The following is a 17,472-nucleotide window of genomic DNA, read 5'->3' on the forward strand; positions in this document are numbered from 1 at the left end:
TAAGCACTATTAGCATCTAAATTTGTTTCCTCAAGATCATACAGTTGTCCAAGATGGATTTCCTGGCTTGTGAGAGCTACCTTTATGTCCACCAGTGAATAAACGACTGCAGAGTAGTGACTTCATGAAGAATGAAAAGTGCTGAGGCAGTGACCCAGCGACAGTTCCTGTAGGGCCCTTCCCTTGGTAAGGGAATTTCCCTGTGTAATAGAGATTTCTTCATGACCAACTTCAAGATAGAAAGACAGGTGAAGATTAGAATGTCTATGGTCCACCTTGGGAAAGAGAAATTCTAGTTCCTATGGCCTGCCACAGGAAGAAAAGAGAGTAGTTGAAAGGAAGGCAGAAGGAGAGAGAGAGAGAGAGAGAGAGAGAGAGAGAGAGAGAGAGAGAGAGAGAGACTTTGCTTCCTGAGACCTACAGCACTTCAAAATTATTCTAGTCACTTAGGAAACAACAAAGCCTATGCCTATGGAAGTTATAAGCCAGGAATCACAGATGAAAATCAAAACATACATATACATTTGTGATATATGATATATATCATCATATTGCACATCCTGACCAGTTTTTAATTGTAAACACTAGTAGAGAGATTATAGTTGGACTACTACTTCCTGGCTGGTACTACCAACCCTTTGTTTCTCAGCAATTTTTACTTCTCAAAAGTTCACCCATCTCTCCATTAAAATATCTCTTCCTTCCAAGAAGCCGACCTTTATCTCTCAGAAAACTTTCTTCCTCCTCTGAATTAGAAAAAATTCTTCTTTGGCAGTACTGAGAACCACTCTGCAAGACAAATCTTTCTGTGACTATTTTTGTTCAGATATCCTGAGTTCAAGGATACAACCAGAGTGAAACTAAACCTAATCAAGAAGTACAACCATGGTTAAAAGAGTGGACTTTGAAGATGGGTCACCTAAATCCCGGCTGTTAATTGCTGGATGTGTGACCTTAGACAAGTCATTTACATCTATGTACTTTATTTTCCTCATCTGTGAAATAAAGACAATAATAATACCATATGGAATTGTTAGGAACAATAACTGATTAGTAGTTGTAAAGCACCCAGGAAAATACCACATTTTAAGTGACTGTTCTCAGTCTCTTGTGGACTACCATGGCTTTGTTCTGCAGGTGAGGAAATGACATGGAGGGAAAAGAGGAAAGAACAACAAGGACTTGACTATTCTCACCTCTTCCTATGTCCTGAAAGTAACTGTAATTTTTTTGTTTTTGTAAATTCTTGTGTATTGGTGTGGATCTTCTGAGAAGTATGTGGCACTGGGAGAGGATAACTACATGAGATGGGTCAGGCGATCTGGCTTCTACACTGATTCTCCTTTGGATCCGCTCTTCTGTTCTATATCATGACGGCATAGTTAGATTGGTCCACTTACACAAAGCTAACAGCGTGCCCTCTGCAAAAGGCAAGCAGAACCGGCTCAGTTTTCAATTTCTCTCCAATGGCTTCCAAAAACACAGAATAAAAAAACAAGATCTTTAAGATCTTCCATAAGACCTGGAATGACTTTCACTGCTGCTATCTGTACCCTCATCCCCCGACACTCTGACAGCCTTCATGATCCAGCCATACTGGCTAACAAAGGCTGACCCATCCCACCTTGCCATTTCCCTCTTGTACCACTTCTAATTCATACTTAAACTCAAATACTTCCCTCTGTCATCTGGTCAGATATGCATATGCCTCTCTTCCAGGCAAGGACTTTTCAGAGGCTTTCCCAGGCTCTCTAGGACCCTATCGGTGGCCCCTCCACCTTTGAACTCTCAGGGCCCTCTACATACCCTGGTAGCACTTTATAGTAGATGGTAATTACTTATTTTATGGGTTCCTATCTTCCTCACTGTACAAGTATTTTTCAAAACATTATTATTTTATCAATCTCAAAATCAATTTAAGCACCATGATTAGCTTTATTAAAATAAAGTATGCTACATTTTTAAACATCAGCATTCAATTCCTAAAATAAGGGCAAGTAGTATTTCCTGAAACTTCTGTCTCAAAAAGATAATTACAAAGGATACAGACGGATAGCAGATAATCCCCATGGGCCCATGACTCAGATTTGATAATTATCAACTCCTGGCCAATCTTACTTTGTTTAGATTCCTACCCAATCGTGAATCTTCTAGAGTATTTCAAAACTCTCAAACAACATGTCATTTCATTCATAATACTCTAATATGTATATCTTTAAAAATAAAGACTTTTTAAAAAGTAAGCACAATGCCATAAAATCTATTACTTATAATTGGTGACAGTCAAAAAAAAAAAAAAAAAGAGCATGTAAGACCTACAAGCTCTTAAGGAGACATGTCACCTCATTTATCTCTGTGTTCTCAGGGCCTGGCACTCAGTATGTACTAAGTAATGGAAGGAAGCTGAGGAAGGGAGAGAAAAGATAGAAGGTAGAAAGGATGTAAAGAAGAGAGGGAAAAAAAGATGGTTTCTTCTTTTCACCTTTGAATCATCTTGAAAGAACTTCTCAGAAGGAAAAGAACAAAATACCTTCTAGTTGAGGCTCCTCATCCTTCATTAATTTCTGAACAATGAAGATTTATATATTTGTTCTTTTCCTTCAGGGATGTTGTATGTGATTGCACAAGTCATTCACTCCCTAAAGGCATTTGGCCCTAGTGGAAAAGGCACCTTCTCCAAATGGAAACCAAAGTGCTACATGTGCTAATAGAGACCTTCCCCGTTTAAATGTCTTTTAAATAATTATGTTGGTCTTCTTCCCTCCCTCTATTGTCTTCTTCCCTTCCTCCCACATCATCCATGGAGGTCGTGTCTTTAGAGGCCACAGGCAGAAGTTTCTCCATGAAGCTGGGCCCCTTCGGGGTATATTCTCAGGAATGGTCATAACAAGTCATTCTTAAGACAATCACTTTGGTATCAGAAGCCAGATTTCTCTCTTAGGAAATATTCTGGGTTCAGGGACTGGCTCTGTCTTGCTAGTCATAAGACTTTTAAGATAATATCCTTGAGGCCAAATTTTCTTATATGAAAGTAGTAATAGTCAAAGCTCTTTTGTCTTTTTCTGAGACCCCTTGTGAGGACCAAAGGAAGGAAATGCTTTGGCAATGATAACGTAGAATACAGATGTAAAGGACAGTTTGGTAATGATTTATGGTTTTGTCCAGAATGATAGTTCCTAAACTTCAGTGCTGTTGAGAGATCTGTAACTATCCTTCTCCTAAAAATACTGCATTATAATTCTTTAAAAGTACGAATTCATAAATATTCTGGAAATATATTTTATATTCCATTTACAATAGGAAAAGATCAAATTACATGTAAAGCTATTACATATCAATTTTTAAAAATCAAATATGAACAAACAATTTTTTTCAGTAGCATGATTTGTTACTGAAAACTATAAAACACTACTTAATTATAGAACACCTAAATAAATGGGGATAAATAACAGGTTCATGAATTGAAAGGTTTGATTTTGTTACAAATATTAATTTGCCCCCAAAATGATTGTGACAGTAATTTTATATGTCAGTTTGACTTCTCCACAGTGTGTCCAGATACGTGATCAAACATTATTCTAGGTGTAGGTGAGGGTGTTTGGATGAGATTAACACGAGAATCAGTGGACTGAGCAGATCACATTGCCCTCCCTTATGAGGGAGTAGAAAGGCTGAGCCTCCCACCAGGAGAAGGGAACTCCTCCTGTCTGAGGGCTTGAGCTGGGGGATGGAGGGTTTTTCCAGCCTTCAGACTCCAAATGAAACACCAGCTCTTCCTGAGTCCCCAACATTTGGATTGAAACTATACCAGCAATTCTCCTGGTTACCAGACTTTTAGACTCAGGTTAGAACTGCACTTTCAGCTCTCCTGGGTCTCCAACTTGCCAAATGCAAATCTTGGGACTTGTCAGATTCCTCAATAGCATGAACCAATTCATGAATGTATGAGTGTGTGTGTGTGTGTGTGTGTGTGTGTGTGTATCTGAACCACACTCCTGGTCTATTTCTCTGGAGAACCCTGGCTAGTAATTTGATCCATAGCTTCAATGTGCTCTAAATCAAAATCCCAGCAGTTATAGAAACCAACAAGCTGATTCTAAAATATATAAGGAAATATAAATGATCTAAAATAGCGAAGGCAACATTAAAACAAAAGAACAGAGTTAAAGGACTTACTTTCCCCGGCTTCTTGTAAACCCACAGTAACCAAGACAATGTGTTATTGGTGAAAGGACAGAGAAATAGATCCATGAAAGAACCAGAATCCAGGGCTGGAGATACAGCTCAGTTGGTAGAGTGCTTGCCTTGCAAGGACAAGGCCCTGGGTTCAATCCCCAGCACCAGAAAGAAAGAAAGAAAGAAAGAAAAGAAAAGAACCAGAATCCAGAAAGAGGCTAACATGTGCGTTCATTTAATGTCTTGCAGTGGTACCAACGCAATTTGACGAGGAAAAGAAAATCTACCTAATAAATGGTTCTGGAGTGTCTGAACAACTATCCAGGGAAAAAAAAATGAACCCAATCTCACTCTACCCATAAAATTAATATGAGAAGGAGCCTACATGTGTAGATTCAAACTGTAAAGCTTCTGGAAGGAAATAGAGGAGAATATTTTCATATGCAAAAGTTATTAGGATACAAAAGGCACTAACAAGGAAGTGGATAAGTAGAATTTCATCATATTTAAAGTGTAAGTTATTTAAAGTCACTCTGAAAACCAATTTTGACCTTTAATGTGAGATGCACTGAAGATTCAGGCCTGGAAACAACATAAATACATGTACCCCCAAGATGGTTCAGGACCCCACACACAAGGAAGCAGACTCATATGTCACCAACATAGTAGGATATGGTTAGAAAACATTTAAGAGAACAACCAAGGTGTTTGTTACTGGGAGATCAGACTATTGCCAAGAGACAAGACTCACTCTGAACACACAGTGCTTCTAAACTATGTCATTTGATCTGCAATCCAATGGGAACTTAAGCAGGGGAGAGGACAGGCCAGGCTAAGGTAGACACATTGAGAGCATGAAATAGAAGGCAATACTCAGAGCATCAGATCCAGCTCACTTCATTTCACTTTCACAGGTGAGAAGACAGCCTCACTGCATTCACAAGGCTACATCCCTGCTTTGTGACAGAGTCAAAGTGCACTCCAGATTTATGGGCTCCCTCTCAAAATTCTCCTTCTATCACTGAGTCATGCTCCTGGCTTTAGTATTTGGCTATGCTTCTTGGCAAATATTGGGGACTCACATTGGTCTTGAAAGTTCGAGTGCTTGACACAGCTGTATGTGAAACTCCATGCAGCATCCAACATCCACAGGTGCTCAGGAATGAACACTATTATTAGTTTATTTTTTTTAAATAAATCAGATTGCTTTGGTCTATTATCAAAGTTGAGCTGCTCAGATGAGCAGTGAGCATCAGAAGGTTCCAAGCCCAGATTTGAAGAGCAAGATTATTCTTTCACCTATTCAGTGCCCCATTCTACAGGTACTCATCCAAGCGAAGCCACAGAGGCCCTGCAGCCCTTCTCTGACCCACAGAGCATGAAGATTAAAGATTCACTCCTTCTCCTGAAATGCCCAGAATCCAATTTTTTTATTTGTTTTAATTAGTTACTCATGACAGTACAATGACCCTGACATATCATACATTTGAATCAGATGGGATATAATATCTCATTTTTCTGAGTATACAGGTTGCAGAATCACATTGGACATGCAATCACATATATACACACAGTAATAATAATGTCTGCTTCATTCTACTATCCTTCCTATCTCCCCAACCCCTCCCCTCCCCTCCCATCACTTCTCTCGACCTAATCTAGGGTAATGCTATTCTTTTTTTTTCTCACATCTTCATACATGTATTTTGTATAACAATGAGGGTCTCTTTCCACCTTCCATGCAATTCCCTCTCTCCCTTTCCCTCCTACCCCTCTTCCCTATGTAGAGGTAATCTTCTTCCCATGCTCTTCCTCTCTCTTCTCCATTTTGAGTCACCCCCCTTATACCAGAGAAGATATTTGGCATTTGTTTTTTGGGGATTGGCTAACTTCAGTTAGCATAATCTGCTCTAATGCCATCCATTTCCAGCACAATTTACAATACCTAGACTGTGGAACCAACCTAGATGCCCTTCGATGGATGAATGGATAAAAAAAAAAAAATGTGGCATGTATATACAATGGAATATTACCCCAAATCCAAATTTTTACCCTGAGCACAAATACAAACATACCCCAGAATGTTCCTCACCCAAAATCATAGGGAAGGGTAATTGGCACAGATAGAGGTTGGTGAGATAGATGTTGAAAGACAGCTGAAATAATGGAACAACCAGTGTCCCACATGGGGCAAGGCCACGTAAGCTAGGGAAAGTCCCTGGCATTTTTCACAACATAATCACTGCATTTGCATTTCCTCCGCCTGAGCAGGCAATGGTGCTTACCTTCCACTTGCCCCACTTTGCAGATCAACCTGTCATCATCACACATCTTCTAGCACCATGAGCAGATATTTGCAAGTTCATCCACCCAGACAACAAACACTGATTACATAGCACCAGGCCTGAGCATCACTGTACTCCACAGGTGGCTCTGCTTCCAGAGGGACAGGCAGGGAAGCAGAAAAGGCAGCTGCAGGGTGTTCAGTGGTCTGCTCATAGAATCCAGAACCCAGTCTGGATGATTCAGGAGGCTACCTGGGGAAACACAGCTCAACTCAGATGAGCAAATGAAGAGGAGCTGGACAGACAAGAGGAGGGAATTGATGAGCTCTGTTCAAGGCCTCTAGTCATTTCTTTGCATATTGTCAAGAATCTGCTTTTTGCCTTTTCTTTTAGATATTTTCCATAAACCTAACTGTCTGTTCTTTGATATCAACTGAGGGGAAACTCACTGAACTATATAAGTATATGCAATATCAACCTCTTTCTGTGAAATGACGCACTCACTAACCTCAAATACAAGAAATTATTAAAGGCTTCAGACACATGAAAATTTTTATTTGCCTCCCATTACTTTCATAATGGCCCCAAACCTATACTGTGGACTTAAAAAAAAAAAAAGACTGTAAAAAACAAATATGGTAAGAAATCTAAGAGCTAATTACAACAGAATTGCTACTTAGCCCATATAAGGAAACAAAACTCTCTTTTATAGAAAGAAAATAAAACTAAAAAAAAAATGTAATAATAATGCTTTTCTTTTGGTGTGCACATCCTGTGTGCACAGGACGCTATAAATGTTCTCTCAATATTATCTCAAACCCCCTCACATTTCCATGAGGCAGTTCTACCATCCCATTTTACAGGTTAGGATACTGACATTCAGAAAGGTCATATTATGTCCAGAGCAGGCCTCTAGAAAGTGTTGGAAGTGAGATGCAACCCAAATTTACAACCTTCATGGAGCACTAATCATGTACCAGGCACTGTGTTAGCACTTTTCAAGTGTTAACAGGTTTAATCCTCACAGAAATATGATTGGGAGATGCTGCTGTTATCCCAGTTTAGATGAATAATTGAAACAAAGACAGACTAAATATCCTGCCAAAAGTCACATCTCTTTGTCTCCAAAGCCTGTGAGAGTCCATTGCAGCTGGAGGTATAAAAACAGACAGAAAGGTCACCCTTTCTTCAGGCTGCCTCCCATCAAGAATGGAGTCTGTGCAGCTTCTGTGCAGCTGCGGGAGGTTGAGACCGGGCCTAAGGGAGTGTCATGGCCAGCCTGAACACTGTGGATCTTTGGATTTGACCCTCATGTTCAGTCTACCAAGAAAAACTGTTTAACCAGCCTTCTTCTAAAAAAGGCACCCCTCTGCTGACTTGTGGCACCTGTCATTCTGGTTAGTTACAGAAATAACATTCTAAGAGACATATGGGGAAGAATATGCAAATGTTTAACATATTTTTGTCTCAGTTAATTTAGCAAAACCCTGAGTAAATGTGGTAAATTGTGGGTAAATTTCTCATATATCACATATGGCTGCAAAACAGAAGCCATGCATACCTCAGAACAATCAACACACTTCAAACTGCTCATAGTTTCCTAATTGAGAAATGCAAAGGCTTGGGTATTTATTATAAAAAATACAGGTCAAAAGTAGTAAAAACTAAAAAATGTAAGCATGTGCTTGCATTCTGTAGCATCAAGCATAATGTCCAAGAAAATTCAAAAATCAAAAATATCTAGCAAAGTATGATACAGAATCCTATGATCTCCTAAAAAGCTATTAACATACTACATGCACTAAAAAGATGGAAAATGTGTATGATGAGGGGAGAAACAAAATGACCTTTTACCTCAACACAAAAATTATAATTATTTTACACACTTCTTTTTCTTTTGCAAATGAACAACAAATGGAGAGGAACCATATAAAGTGAATGAAATACATCAGGATGCCAACATTTGCTTTACAATATGCTGTTGTAACATTTATGAATAAAATAAGAAAGACAAACTGAGAACTAAGTTGGTTGTCCACAGAGCAGGCACATGGCCCTCCTAATCCACGGCTCCATTTGGATCTAGTAGTCTGGAAGGAAAATATAGAGCCAACACCGTGGGATTTCCTGTCAACAGAGGGGAGAGCTGGCATTTATTCAGTAACACCAAGAGCCTGGGCCTGGCAGGGCTGGGCTGTCTCTAGGTATTATAACCTTGAATGTCACATAATTTCTCAAAGGAAAGTGATGTTAACAGCCCTGGGTCCCTTGAAAGAGGCCCACTGCCTAATGAAAGAATTTCCTTAATTTGGGCATGTACATTTGAAGACAATGGTTCTCCTTACTTCCCTGTGATCTGACAGCTACCAACTTCCTCAAGGGTATGTTTAATGATGATCTGGGAAATCAGCTAATCCGGCTTTGACGCTGGAGCCCCTGCCTACTGCACGCAACAGCAATGCACCAGCAGCAGCTCAAGCCCTCATGGGTAATATCACCACATCAAGGCTCATTTCCACCTACTCAATTCTTCCCATTGTTCCAGGTCCAGGTCAAACACTGCTCCTTCCTCAAAGGTTTATAGTTGCAAGAGTGGGAAGACGAACATAGCCCAGGGTCAGACTACAGCTCTGTAACTTTCCAGTTTCACTTGGTGACCCCAGGCCAGTGACCCATCCTCACTGGACTTCATTTCCTTAGCTATTTGGTGATACTATACTTAATTCTCCACATGATTACTGATGTATATGAAATAATATTTATAAAATGCATGGAACTGTACTCTGCAAAGCCACTGGCCACCTGTGGCTTGTCTGAATTGAGATACACTGTCAGTGTAAAAATACACACCAGAATTCAAAGTTTCACATGTGAAAAAGGAATGTAAAAAGTCTGATTAATAATTTTATATCCATTATGTAATAAAGTAACATCTTGGATACACTGTGTTCAATAAAACATATTATTGAAATTAATTTTATGTTTCTTTTTTATGTGGCTCTTACAAAACTGAAAATCATATATGTGGCCCACATTTGTGGCTTGCTTTCTATTCCCATCCAACAGCAAAGGCTTAGCCACTGTAGAACATGAGTTCTTTCTCTCTTTCTCCCTGTTCACTGGCTACATAGATTGCTTAGCACCGATAGCACTGTGTGAAGTTCTTAGTCACCTCTGTGATGTGAGGTGAATGTCTGGCCTTCCCAAGTTGCAGGTCACCATCCAGAGACAGGTGATAAAGAGTAGGAAGAAAACTAGATCCTAGACTCAGAAGACAGGACTCCAATCCCGTTCTGCCATGACTAATGTGGTGACTTCTAGCACATCATTTCAAGTTTGCTCTGAGGCACAGTTTTGTCATTTACAAAACAGGGAGTAATGATACCCTGCTGAGTGCATGAGAGTACACCCACTAGTGCTTGACAAACTGCAAAGGACTATAGAAAATAGGATTAAGAAGTAGTGTACACTCAGAAACATGAGAAATTATATCCCATCTGATTCAAATGTATGATACGTCAAGGTCATTTTACTGTCATGTGTAACTAATTACAACAAATAAAATAATAAAAAAAAAAGAAATAGTGTTTTCACAGTGAAGAGGTTGGGCATTCTTGTGTGTCCCCACTGATATTCTGTCTTCCATTTTGGACTATTTTCTATGTCACTTGTTTCTTAAAATAAGTTTCCCCAAGAATACACTTCCTCCTTCCTACTCCCAGGCTCAGAACTGCAAACAGACCGAGTATGCTGCATGCAGGAGGAAGGAGCTTAAAGGGAGACAGACTTGCAAACAAACTGACAATTCTAGGTGGATAGTGCTTGTGAGGCAGGAATCAAGTGGACCAAGGATCAAGCAGAGAGGGTTGAGAAGTGGGGAACATAGGTGAAATGGGTACAGGAAGGACTCCAGAGTATAGACCTTAGAAAATCAAGTCAGTGCAGAGGTATGAGCATGGAATCTATAGCATTTGATGCAAAGCAAAGACCAGAGTGTGATGTGCACTCTGATGTATGAAGTATATACATCATGATGTATGAAGTACATTGTGAGACGTCCCTGGTTGGCAGGTCCTTCCTACAGTAGGAATGCCATTGTTTTTGTGACTTTGATGCTTCAGGCTCTTCCAGCTCAACCCATAGCCCACTCAGGGCTATGTGAAGTAAGTTCTTAGGAACTTTAGTACCATGTGTAGCAAAAGCATACACTTCAGGCAAATGCACAGAGAGGCCTGTGAGAGCAGAGACCCCTATCTCAAAATATCCTGTTCTTATTTTTGGTCAGGAAATACCTCCTCAGCTCCAGAACTTCATCTACTTCTCCCCACGGGCAAGAAGCATGAAAAACATAAAGTCCGTGACATGGTATGTATGTCGGAGTACGCTTTTCTTCATCATGACATGTGTTCTTCCTGATTTCAAAATAAGACCTAGACTATTTCTAAATCAAACTAAGCTGCATCCTCTTACTATTTAAAAAACACAATGTTCTATCTCCTTTGCGTTCTTGGAGGAAGATCTGAAGTTGTGATTTCTTCAGCTGATTTGTCCTTCAGATTGGTATCACATATTGACAGAGGTAAAGAATCTCAAAAGATCGTGTTTTCATTTAAGAATTAAAAAGTCAGTAATCAGGAAATGGTGTGTCAGAAAGAGATGGTCTGAACGGTAGGAGTGTGTCCACCTCTGCACATACAGAGAGTGAATCCTACAATTTACCAAAGCCTGGTTCCAAAATCAGTGTTCTGGATGGAAAAATCTCCCTCCCTTGGAAAAGTTTTTATTAAAGGCATTTTAAGATGTTAACAGTCTTATAAATTTGTTGCAATACAGGGATGACCTTATCAGGATCCTGACTTCAATAACAAAATGTATTACAAGTTTTATACACACAGAGACCATACACACATACACACACACACACACACACACACACACAAACATGCACACATGACATTTGGGGAAATATATGATTATTGACTCCACATTTGATGATATTAAAGAATAGTTCATGGCTGAAATGTGATAACAGTATATTTTTGGAAGTTGTTTTAAAAGAGTCCTTGGGTCTGGGGATGTGGAACAAGCGGTAGCGCGCTCACCTGTCATGCGCAGGGCGCTGGATTCGTTCCTCAGCACCACATAAAAATAACATAAAGATGTTGTGTCCACCAAAAACTAAAAAATAAATATTAAAAAATTCTCTCTCTCTCTCTCTCTCTCTCTCTCTCTCTCTCTCTCTCTCTCTCTCTTTAAAAAAAAGAGTCCTTAACTTTTAAACTTATATATTAAAATATTTATAGGTAAAATTTAAAAAATAGCTGAATTATAAGTCATTTAAAACAACTTCTTACTTTATTATTTTGTATGGATATTCATGTGCAATAAATGAAAGTTAAACAAAAATTCTCCCTGCTTTAAATAACCATGAAATATAGACTATGTGGTCTGTTTATACAAACTTGAAAACCCATAGAAAAGTTGGCTCAATAAATCAAGCACAGCTGGGTTAGCTTCCAGCTCTGGAAGTCTTCTCTATGTCTTCTTCTATGTACCGGAGGAAGTAATTATCTTCAGCAAAGCATCATGTTACACTAGAAAGACAAATATTTAAACACGGGGACTACATCTGTTACAGAGCCGGAGGGAGCCCCTGATCCAGTCTTCACGTCTGCATTTGGGTAAAGCACTTCAGTTAAGCTGACGGGGTGGTGGTCAGAACTATGGCCATCATTTTAATTACTCTCCAAATTCTTTTTTAAAATGTGCTCCATTGAGTGGAAGGGACATGGTACTTTGTATGCTCATATTTTGCTTCTCCAAGGTGAAGATTTGCAGGGTTCTTAGTGTTAGAGTTGATATTCAGGGCTGAAGATAACCACATCTTAGGACATAGAAACCTGCAGAAGCTAAGAAACATGCGGAGTGGTTCAGGGTGCAAAGTTGCTCTGAAGTACATCCAGGTCTGCCTCCTGCCAGCAGAGAGTTTTGTATCCAGTTGTTGTTATTCTGTCATTATTATTATTACACCATCATTATTGTAAGCAACACTTACACAGAGCAGTGTTCTGAGTGTTTCATTCTAAATCTTCTGAATAAACTCTGTGGAGCATTATTCTATAGCAAGGAAGCTGAATGAAGCTAGAGTACATGAATGATTTTTCCAAAGGCCACACAACTAGAAAGAGACAGAACCAAGAGTCAGTTCTAATTCCCCAAGCCCACTCTTTTCCTTCCCGGTATACTGCTACCTGGGAGTAGGAAGAAGGTCTTAAAGGCAATCATTTCATTAATTGGACCTCTTTGTTTTCTAAAACAAAACACAAATCAATAACAAAATGCTGACTTGTCTGAGAATTAGAGGGTGACTTGCTCTGTGACCCCAAGGAATAAACGGCTTCTGCAAGATCTCACATGGTCCAAGTTCACTTCCAGACTCTCTGGTCCACATTACATCTTCCCTTCAATCCTGCTGACATATTTGAGAGAGGAGGAGTGGAAATGACTATTTTAGAATGAAAGAAGTACACGTGACAGTAACCCCATGAGCAAAAGCAAAAGCAAAAAAAAAAAAAAAAGACACTATTTTTCTTTAAAACTCCATTAGGATATTATGACACCTTAGTCACTGAGTCAGACTGGCTGTTCATGAGAAGGAACCAAAATGGATGAGTCCTACCTAAGAGCCAACCCAGCAGTGGCCACAAGGAGTTTGACCCAGGCACAGATTCTTTTATGAACTTGCTACTTGGATTCCTCAAGTGTGTTTTTATCAAGTGCCTGCAAAGAGAAGCTAAGGGGGACATGGATACTCAAATCACAGGCCCAGCCCACAGGTAGCTCTAGGTGTCAAGGGGTGGTGAGTGTTGGGGATGGGGGAAACAGCTGTCTTCTTTCACAGAACCAATCTTGTCATTCTAGGAAGAATTCCAGGGGATGGGCCATGTTGGATGGGTTATTGAAGGCTTTGCCTCATCAGTGCAGACCCGCAGTGGGAACCGTGTGACCTGGAGAGATGGTGGACCATGAGCACCTTATGGGTGGGGACCACATAAGGTACCAACAAGAATCCTGCCTTTGCTAAAAGCATGCAATGGAGGAAGGATAGCATCTTCAACAAATGGTGCTGGGAAAACTGGAAATCCATATGCAACAAAATGAAACTGAATCCCTTTCTCTCGCCATGCACAAAAGTTAACTCAAAATGGATCAAGGAGCTTGATATCAAATCAGAGACACGGCATCTGATACAAGAAAAAGTTGGCTACGATCTACATACTGTGGGGTCGGGCTCCAAATTCCTCAATAGGACACCCATAGCACAAAAGTTAATAACTAGAATCAACAAATGGGACTTACTCAAACTAAAAAGTTTTTTCTCAGCTAAAGAAACAATAAGAGAGGTAAATAGGGAGCCTACATCCTCGGAACAAATCTTTACTCCTCACACTTCAGATAGAGCCCTAATATCCAGAGTATACAAAGAACTCAAAAAATTAGACAATAAGATAACAAATAACCCAATCAACAAATGGGCCAAGGACCTGAACAGACACTTCTCAGAGGAGGACATACAATCAATCAACAAGTACATGAAAAAATGCTCACCATCTCTAGCAGTCAGAGAAATGCAAATCAAAACCACCCTAAGATACCATCTCACTCCAGTAAGATTGGCAGCCATTATGAAGTCAAACAACAACAAGTGCTGGCGAGGATGTGGGGAAAAGGGTACACTTGTACATTGCTGGTGGGACTGCAAATTGGTGCAGCCAATTTGGAAAGCAGTATGGAGATTTCTTGGAAAGCTGGGAATGGAGCCACCATTTGACCCAGCTATTCCCCTTCTCGGTCTATTCCCTAAAGACCTAAAAAGAGCATGCTACAGGGACACTGCTACATCGATGTTCATAGCAGCACAATTCACAATAGCAAGACTGTGGAACCAACCTAGATGCCCTTCAATAGACGAATGGATAAAAAAATGTGGCATTTGTACACAATGGAGTATTACTCTGCATTAAAAAATGACAAAATCATAGAATTTGCAGGGAAATGGATGGCATTAGAGCAGATTATGCTAAGTGAAGCTAGCCAATCCCTAAAAAACAAATGCCAAATGTCTTCTTTGATATAAGGACAGTAACTAAGAACAGAGTAGGGACGAAGAGCTTGAGAAGAAGATTAACATTAAACAGGGATGAGAGGTGGGAGGGAAAGGGAGAGAGAAGGGAAATTGCATGGAAATGGAAGGAGACCCTCAGGGTTATACAAAATTACATGCAAGAGGAAGTGAGGGGAAAGGGAAAAATAATACAAGGGGGAGAAATGAATGACAGTAGAGGGGGCAGAGAGAGAAGAGGGGAGGGGAGGGGAGGGAGGGGGGATAGTAGAGGATAGGAAAGGCAGCAGAATACAACAGACACTAGTATGGCAATATGTAAATCAATGGATGTGTAACTGATGTGATTCTGCAATCTGTATATGGGGTAAAAATGGGAGTTCATAACCCACTTGAATCAAAGTGTGAAATATGATATATCAAGAACTATGTAATGTTTTGAGCAACCAACAATAAAAATTTAAAAAAAAAGAAAAAAGAAAAAAATTAAAAAAAAAAAAAGAATCCTGCCTTTGGATTCCCAAAAGAGTAGGCATCGAATATTTGTTGTTGACATTTAAGTTCATGATCATGCACTATTTTTAGAATTTTTAGAATTTTAAAAGATACTTAGGATTGATACTGAAACTGCTCTCAGGTGTCACAGCAAGTCTAACGGACTCAGTTTGAAAAACTAGATTCCTGTCCTCAGAATGGATTTGGCCATGTGGAAGGTCAGCTGAAGTTGAGGGAGATGAAAGATAGTAGAATGGTATCCAAAAGACCTCTCAAAGCACTGGATTCACTAATATCACTAAAGATTATGGGCACTATCTTCTCTCCTCAGAAGGAAAGAGGGCTGGGGAAGAGAAGCTTGCTCTGACTTCTCTTATGGATAGGTCAGCAGAGTCAAGCTCTGTGACTTCGTGGAACTCACTTCTGCAAACGAGTTCAACAACCCTACACCTAGCAGTGGAGTTATGGGAATAAAAGAAGTGAGATGAGTGGGGATCATCACAGAGGTACCAGGGCACTGACACCCCTGCCCAGTATAGGATAAGGCCATCAGGTGAATAATCCGTGCTTCTATGAAACCCGAGAACACATAACTCCACCAGTGAGATCTGTTGAAGCTGGAAGAGATAATCTACCCCCCCCCCAAAAAAAAAGTTCTTTTTTAAATCAGTCTAGAAACCCAACATCTCCCTGCCCACCAACTGAGCTAGGATACTCGTCCTCAGCTGCATGCTGGGTTGACCCACACATACAGTCTCTATATCGTCTCTCAATTAGGTGTGAATTTGCAGAAAACAGGAACCACCTTAATCTCCTCTGAAGCCCAGGCATCTAACATACTGCTAGATTGAGAAATGACTTTTGTATCCCTGAATGAATGGAATCATGAAGTACCTATAGGAGAATCATGCTCCATCCAAGAGAAAATAAATACCTGGACTGACTGAAAAGCCAAACCACAGCACATTCAGGAAAGGGTAACTGGCCAGATCCCATCTTGCTTCCCCCATGTTATAAACTAAAAGTTTCCAGGCAAAGGTCTTGACTACTTAAAAAAAAAAAAAAAAATCAGTTACTTGGTTACCAACAAGAACAGAGGCCTGGCAAGGTGATTCATACCAATACTGTGAAACCCTGCCCAGCTCTTCGCAGATGGCCTGGAAACAGGGGTGGAGGAGGTAAGGAGGCAGACAACCATGACAGACAGTGATGGAGAACCCAATGGAATGAGCATCTTAATTCTCAAGGCAAATCCAGGAGCTGGTTTACACAGTCATCCTTGGGAGGAGTTCATGGGAACTGGGTCCAGGATCCCCTCAGATACCAGAATCTGTGGGGCTCAAGTCCTTTATATAAAATGATGGGGTTTTTTAATGATGTGTTTGTATATAACCTATACACATTCTCTCTAAATCATCTCTTGATCACTTATAAGTCTTAATACAATACAAATGCTATATAAATACCATTAGTGGCTGTATTACATTGTTTAGGGAATAATGACAAGAAAAAAAATCTATATAGATGCAGACTTTGGGGTTTTTTTCCAAATATTTTCCATCCATGGTTGGTTTAATCTATGGCTTAGGAACATGTATATACAGAGAGGCAACTCTATTATTTACTGAAATGTAATTAGAGGAAATCTAAAAAAGAAAAATCATGCAGAAAAGGATTGCAATGGTTTGAGAGAAAAGGTGGTGCTGGTAAACTCCATTCCAACTCCATCAGTTCCCAGCCAGGGAAATCTTCTTATCGGATAGTGACCCACAAGAGATTGAATATATGTCAAGACTGATATCTGTCAATTATCATCCCAAACATCAGCACGACTGACTGAACATGAATGTGCCAGGTGCTATGCTGCTAGGTAATTTGTCCCTAATTATCATAATGAACCTGAAAGGATGAAACAAACCCTACACATTTTGTAGATGAAGATTAGAACCTTTATATGAAGAGCCCAAGGTCATGCAACTAGTACAGAGCTAGGATTTAACCCCAATTCAACCAACTCCAAAGCCCATACCTATCATACACAGAGGAAAGACCCTCCCTACAAATAAGACTGGAGAAGGAAGGTTTCCTCTAATGAAATAGGATTGGACTTGATTGAGCCTACCTGGAACAGTGTTGGTGGAAATCCAGGAGTTTCTTAGGATCCCTGCAATCCCTTAGAAGAAGACACTCAAATTCAAATGCCTTAGAGTTATGCTGCTATTTTTCAAGTAGCAAATGCTACCTGGTAGGCACTTTGCAATGCTAATTACTTTATCAAATACAAAACTGTTAAGTTCTCTATGCTGAAAGCAAATCAAATACAGGAAGATATCCCTTGCCAGCTCTGCATCCAATACTCAAGCCTTCTACACTGCCCCTTTCCCTAGCCTACCA

General features: G+C 39.9%; 1 protein-coding gene across 1 annotated transcript in view; it reads right to left on the reverse strand.

Moving 5' to 3' along the window:
• The window catches only part of St6gal1 (ST6 beta-galactoside alpha-2,6-sialyltransferase 1), a 143,775-nt gene that overhangs the window by 68,228 nt on the left and 58,075 nt on the right, over window positions 1-17,472 (reverse strand). The gene's annotated exons all lie outside the window — the stretch shown is intronic.

The sequence above is a fragment of the Marmota monax genome, unplaced genomic scaffold (genome assembly GCF_021218885.2).
Source record: "Marmota monax isolate L192 unplaced genomic scaffold, Marmota_monax_Labrador192_F-V1.1 WCK01_AAM20220418_F8-fsc00100, whole genome shotgun sequence".
Taxonomy (NCBI): domain Eukaryota; kingdom Metazoa; phylum Chordata; class Mammalia; order Rodentia; family Sciuridae; genus Marmota; species Marmota monax.